At 36.0% G+C, this 6,623-nt stretch overlaps 1 pseudogene across 1 annotated transcript; it reads right to left on the reverse strand.

The window, feature by feature from the left end:
- Positions 1–520: 520 nt before the first annotated feature.
- LOC145639815 (protein FAR1-RELATED SEQUENCE 5-like) lies at positions 521–4,672 on the reverse strand (annotated as a pseudogene). The gene is made up of 4 exons (XR_014114934.1): positions 4,612–4,672; positions 4,014–4,125; positions 1,689–2,979; positions 521–1,338 (listed from the first exon to the last, which is right to left on the reverse strand). The product of XR_014114934.1 is annotated as a protein FAR1-RELATED SEQUENCE 5-like (transcript).
- Between the last annotated feature and the right edge of the window lie 1,951 nt (positions 4,673–6,623).

The following is a 6,623-nucleotide window of genomic DNA, read 5'->3' on the forward strand; positions in this document are numbered from 1 at the left end:
TTGTGGACTTAACACCGGCCCATCATTACCAAAAACAGATTGCACTAATTATACATCAGTGTTGGCCTTGGCCTTCCTAGCTCTTTTTTTCCTTGGCTTCGGAATTGGAGTCACAGGTTCATCAACATTCAAGCCATAACACTGCACCTTCATACAAAGACACAAAAAAAAAATATAGAAAATTTGTAAGCCACCAAAATACAAGACATATATTTAGCATATAAATAGTTAAGAGCAAGTAATATTACCGGAATGCCTGATGCAGTAGCTTGAGTTTGTTGTTGCACCGAAGTAGATGCTTTCTTCCCTTTCTTTTCTGTACAGGCTAGGAATCTTTTAGTCCTTGGCCTATGGGCCTTTTTCTTGCGTGAAAGAGGATCCCCAACATGAGTAGGTAAGTCAGTAGACTTAGTTGCTGGTACAACTTGTGGTGTAAGGTCTATATCCTCGACACCAACAACATTACTATAACCCTCGGTCATGATATCATCACATGGCATTGCATCCTCTGATGGCATGGCTACATTAGCATCATCAGTTGCTTCCTGATGGCAGCATCAATGGATTCCTCTAAATTGGAAAGTCCTTCAAGACCCATTTCAACATACTTTTGTTGCGCTGATGCTTTAAGACAAAGTCTCTCAAAACGGACCATCAGGCTATCAAACCTCTTGACTTCCTCTGTTTTTGAAGGATCATGATAAGCCACCTTCACTCGAGTGTGACGCCTTTGAACATCTTTACGCCAACGCCTTAATATATACTTCTTGGGAATTTCAGTTATGTCATTCACATCATACACCTTGAATTGATGCCTGCGCATAATTCCGTGACACTCAAATAACTTACACTCACAAGCCGCCTCTTTGGTTTCAATGTTGAAATGGACCCTGTAAACTCTCTTCTTGTCAATAGGAATCTCCTTCCTCTGGTCTTTAAGATAGATCCATACTCTATCTTCCACAGAGTGCTCAACAACATTACCACACAATTCTGTTTTGGAAACAACGCTGACATACAACAGCCTTGCCAACTGCTCCTATATTTCTTCAAATTTAGCATCTGTGTAGAACTTTTGAAAAACCTTTTCAAAAGGGAAAGTCGTAAGGACATGTCTGACCCTCATTGCAGAGTTTGCATCAGCTTCTTTCTCCGAATTCACCCGATTCTCCATAGCATCGCAATACCTTTCTACAAACTCATACAAACGAGTGTCGCTCTTTACATATTTATCAAAAAAGCTATTTATGCTCTCTGAGCGCTGTGTAGTCTTCATACCCGCCCAAAACAAATGCTTCATATAAGCCGGTATCCACATATGTCTTTCATCATACAACACTATAAAAAAATAAAATAAAAAAAAACAAAAAAAAAACAGATTGTTAGAATTCCGCAGCAGCAGTAGGTCCTAATTCTTAGATTGTTAGTGACTGACTAAGACATCTTATGATGGCTGAAGATTAACTTAACAGTCATATCTAGGAATTCTAACAATGTAGAGTAGTCGATTGCACTTTTAATCTAGAGTAACAATTCATCCTATAGAATAAACACCCAAAAAAAAAAAAACAACATTCATGCTTTAAATTCTCAGTCTAGCAATCCAGAAATATTTCAAGAGATTATAATGTTGTCCATACCTATCAATAACTATTGCACATTAAAATAAGATGTATTTTCAGTTTTACCTGTAAGCCAGTCGTCATTTGCAAGACCATATGACTCTATTGCTAGGGTCCAATTAACCTCAAATTCTTCTTCGGTCAAACTGTCATATATGACATTAAGCAGAACGTCATGGAATTCTTCATACTTCGAATACTTTCCCAATTTGGTGCCGAACTTGTTAAGAATATGCCACAAACACCACCTATGCTTCGCACCGGGCATTACAATACTCAATGCTTTTCTCATTGCCGGACACTGATCTGTCAAGAAACCACCAGGGACTTTGCCACTCATGCACTCTTTCCAATTGTTAAACAACCACACAAATGTGTCGGTGTCCTCATGAGATACAAGGGCACATCCTAATAATATGGTCTGGCCATGATGATTGACACCAACAAAATTAGAAAAAGGCAGCTTATACTCATTAGTAATGTATGTCGAGTCAAAGCACACAACATCCCCAAACTCCTCATACGCTACCCTACTCCGGGCATCAACCCACATCACATCGGTCAACCTACCCTCATCATCTACCCTATATTTGTGAAAGAAGTTCTGATTATCGGCACTCATCCTATCAAAATAGGCAAGCATTGCATTTGCATCACCACCACTCATCTTAAACTTCTTCTCCTTAGCTAGAACATTCCTTAGGTCTCTTTCGGTTATGGCCATGTTCTCAACTCCGCCCCTCTCTTTTGCCAAACTACGATGTACTTGTGTCACTTTACTGCCCGCACTGCAGTCATTAAAGAGCTTCCTCTTAACCACACTATTTATTTCATCTTGCCAAAACATTGAAATATATCTCGACTTCCGGGGAGTAGGATTGTGATTCACATGCACTACAACTGCCTTCTTAACTTCCCATGAACCATCCTGCTTACAAGCTGCCCTCATTTGCACAAGACAACCACATTTCTTCGTCTTCCTACGATTTAATTGCAAACTTAAACCACCACCATAAACCCTTTTCCCATTAACTTTTCGTCTTATATCAGGCTGCCCAGCACATTCACATCTCCATATGTAACTCCTCAGCTTAGTTTTATCACTTCTACCATTCTCAGTTTTGTAATTACCAGCTGCACGTAGCACACCAAAACCTCGCTGCTTCCCGTACTGCCTCCAGAATTTGTCAGCCTCCTCCCAACTACTGAAAACCATACCTACTTCAGGGTCGTTAAGTTTATCTTCAACCTGTCCTTCTTCATTCTCAACCACACAGCGTAAAGGAGTACAAAAGCCCTCCTCCAAATGGTTTAAGTCATCTACAACTGAATCAATAGGGGTTGATAACAACTCCACCTGCCAAATAAACACATTACATTAACCTTTAAATGCTCTAATGATGAAGTCTACAATTAAAACTGCCCAAAAAAAAACTTTGACAAGTATAACAGACCTTATAAGGAAGTTCAATATTTCTGATTATCTACAGGCTCACAGACCTTATAAGGATCTTTCACCTCATGTGTTTAGGAAATCATCTATTCTTACATTGTTTTGTGGCATTGTTACTTTGACAGAGGTTACTTATAATTGCTATGATTCATTGGATTGCTCTTACTACTCTTCAAGACCAATTGCAGATTTATTGTATAAAGTTTGGTAAGTGTAAGGAGCATAAATACTGTAGTAGGATAAACTTCAGTTAAGTGAAGATGATTTAATTGAAACAAAATGACAAAATTATCTGAGGTGCCTTCAACCTTCATTGAATACTTTGTGGAGCAAGTGGTGTATTAAGCTTCTATTTAAGTTCACACTTACATGGCTTTCTAAAAAACATCCTATTTTGATATATTGGGTTTCTTTATTGTTGTCCTATTGTATGAACTCTGTTTCTCACATCCAAACAGGAAAGATTGCTATGTGAACAATGTATGTGAACAATCTATTATGAAGTTTCCTTCACATAAAAAAGAAACAAACACAAATAATATAAGCTTTCTAAGTTCAATATTTCTAAAGTTCAAGTCATGATGGTAAACAGCAGGTATTCAAGTTATAATCAAGCAAATTTCTGATTTTTAGGAACTGAACAACTTTGTCAGAAAACTAGTAATGTGTTTTAAAAATTTATTGCAGTTGAATGTTGAGGCAAACCGTTGGCCTTACACCTTTGTAGTTTCGGATGATTACCCATTAGCTTACTGTTTTGTGTCATGCATTATTTTTGCTTCCTATATATAATTTATGTTCTGTACTCCAATTCACATATATAATTTCTGTACTCCAATTCACTTGATTTAAAATGATGTACATGTATTAACAATGCCCACAAAACAACTTTGACATGTTAGAACATAAAAAACATAGAGGCACAAAACTAATTATACCTCGTGAATCTGTCCTTCTTGAGTCTCAACCACACATCGAAGAGGAGTACAAAAGCCTTCCTCCAAACCATGCTCCGAATGGTTGAAATCACCATCAACTAAAGCCATGTCGCTACAATACAAGTTTGTGAGTCAAGGACCATATCAAACAAAGCAAATATACCAACTCCAAATCATGTATTAATGTCAATTTAGAACTAAGGAATTATACTAAATTCAATTCAGAAATTAAGCCCACCTCCAAATTCAAGGAAATTTATAATGGCCTTAACAAGTTCACCGAAAGTTCAACAGCTCATAAAATTGGCCTACTAAGATCCAACAACTTCTATCATATACTCCCCATATTGCAGTATATTATTTACAAAATAATTAAATAATTGTGCAAAAAAAAATAATTTAGAGATTAAAACATAGCTCCAACACAAATTACATAGATACTTCAAAAAAATTACGAAGAAATTGAAAACAACACTACCAAAACCCACTGATACGAAAATCCACTTATACTACTCAAAAGGAGTAATTAACCCAACCAATTCACTCATAATGTTTCAATTAACAAAAATAAACCCTAAAATTGAGAAGAACAATTCACCTGATAGAGAAGACAACAATTAAGGGAGAGCTGAGCTACACCTCTTGAAGGACGATCTCTTCTTCATACAGTTGAAAGGTTGCGGAGCCAGATCTACTCTGTTTTTCTTGGATATAGTTTAAGCGGTTTTCCGGCCTTCGTAATACCTTTCGCGCGAGTTGGATTCAATTTAGCGGGTTTCAACCTTTTACCCCCTCCTGTCACTTTTACTTATTTTTTTTCTTTTTAGCTTTAAAAAAATTGCAAAAATTAATTTTTTATTATGGTATAGGTTGGGCATATCCCATACCAGGTAGTGGTACATACTTACTCCAACTATCGTACTCTCCCTCCTCTAACAAGTCGTCATTCCTCTTTTCTCTATCCTCTACATATTCTCTTTCCCTCTGTACAATATACAATTCTACATGCTCTCTTCCCTTCTCTACAACTCTCATCTCTACTCTCTTTCCCTCTCTACATGTCCATCAATGTCTTACGGCTCCACGACGATAACAGAGCTACTCCGGCGAGGCGCGAGCATCATCTTCTCCACGAAGAGGAGCGATAATCGTCTTCTCCGAACAGAGATTTAAACTATCATGCTTCAAATAGCGAGGAAGAAAATCACGAGTAAAAACAGTAGGATTCCGGTTAGTTGTTTGTTCTTAGATGTCATCTCATCTCCTCTCCGGCGGCCAATCACTTCATGTTCAATAGATCTTCACTTCTACGGCCCAAAAAAATATTTCAGTTAATTTTTTAGGGTTTAATTGGACAATTATAATTATAAATTATAATCATCAGTTTGAGTTGATTTCATTAGTTTTTTATTAATTAATTGTGGTTTTGTTGTTCATGAGCGTGTAAAAGTTTAATTTATGTTTGATTTTGGTTGTTGTTGATTTTTGGCTTTTGATTTTGATTATTGTGATTGTAATTAATGTATAAGCAGCTTGTGATTTTGTAAGGATAGAAGAAAAGGCTATATTAAATTTATTGTAATGATAATTTTTTTAATTGGGTACCCTGTGACCCGACCCGAGAAATCGGATGCCCGAAACCCGGGTACTCGATTTTCTCGGGTCGGGACATGGGTTGAGTTTCCAACTACCCAAAGATCCGGGTACCCGCCTTTTCGGGTACCCGAAAACGCGGGTACCCGGATCTGAACACCCCTAGTTTTAGTATATTAGTGCTAACTATTAGTTAGACAAGATTATTATAATTGAGTAATGAATTGAAAATGTATATCTAACATGGGTTAACTATGAAGGATTATGGTTGAGTTGACTCGGATACTATTGTTTATATTGGGGTTAATTGTTTAACTTCACAAACAAGATTAATAATAATCAACACTTTTAAATAAAATAAGATGATGATCTAATACAGTTAAAATATTGTTGCATAATAAATCACAAACATACTGCAAAATTTCTAACAATCCAAAATTTGTCATCGACTATTAAAAAATAGTTTCATCCCTCATGACAACTTATTTCAAGATAGCCATATTAATTACAAATCCAATCAAATTCAAGTCTCCACAACAAACCAAACAACAAAACAGTAGATCTATCATATTTTATAACAAAATGTACCAGTTTGCCAAAGCATGAAGCAAACTAAGATAATTAGCAAAAAAAATGCTAAAAAACTAAAAACCATTGAGATAAGACAAATCTCAAATAAAATCTGGTGACAATTGAAGTAAAAAGAACATCAATTTGCTCCATTTACCCCTATCAAATTAGTTGACTATACATAATTTCTCCCAAAACCAATTTATAAAAAGTTTCAAACCAAAATTATAAACCCTAGAATTTCTAAGATAACAAATAACGAAATTGAAATTAAAATTTAAGGCCTAACCTTTCAGCGATTATCTTTAATAGTGGAAGATTAACCTTCAAGTGTATTATCAAGCGGTTCAATTGGTTTACATTTTCTAAAATCGAATTTTTAAACCTGTAGAAATAACATTGAACAAACACAAATTGAAAATTTCATATGGAAGAGAGAGTTGTAGA

The sequence above is a fragment of the Chenopodium album genome, chromosome 7, assembly GCF_948465745.1.
Source record: "Chenopodium album chromosome 7, dcCheAlbu1.1, whole genome shotgun sequence".
In the NCBI taxonomy this organism is placed as follows: domain Eukaryota; kingdom Viridiplantae; phylum Streptophyta; class Magnoliopsida; order Caryophyllales; family Amaranthaceae; genus Chenopodium; species Chenopodium album.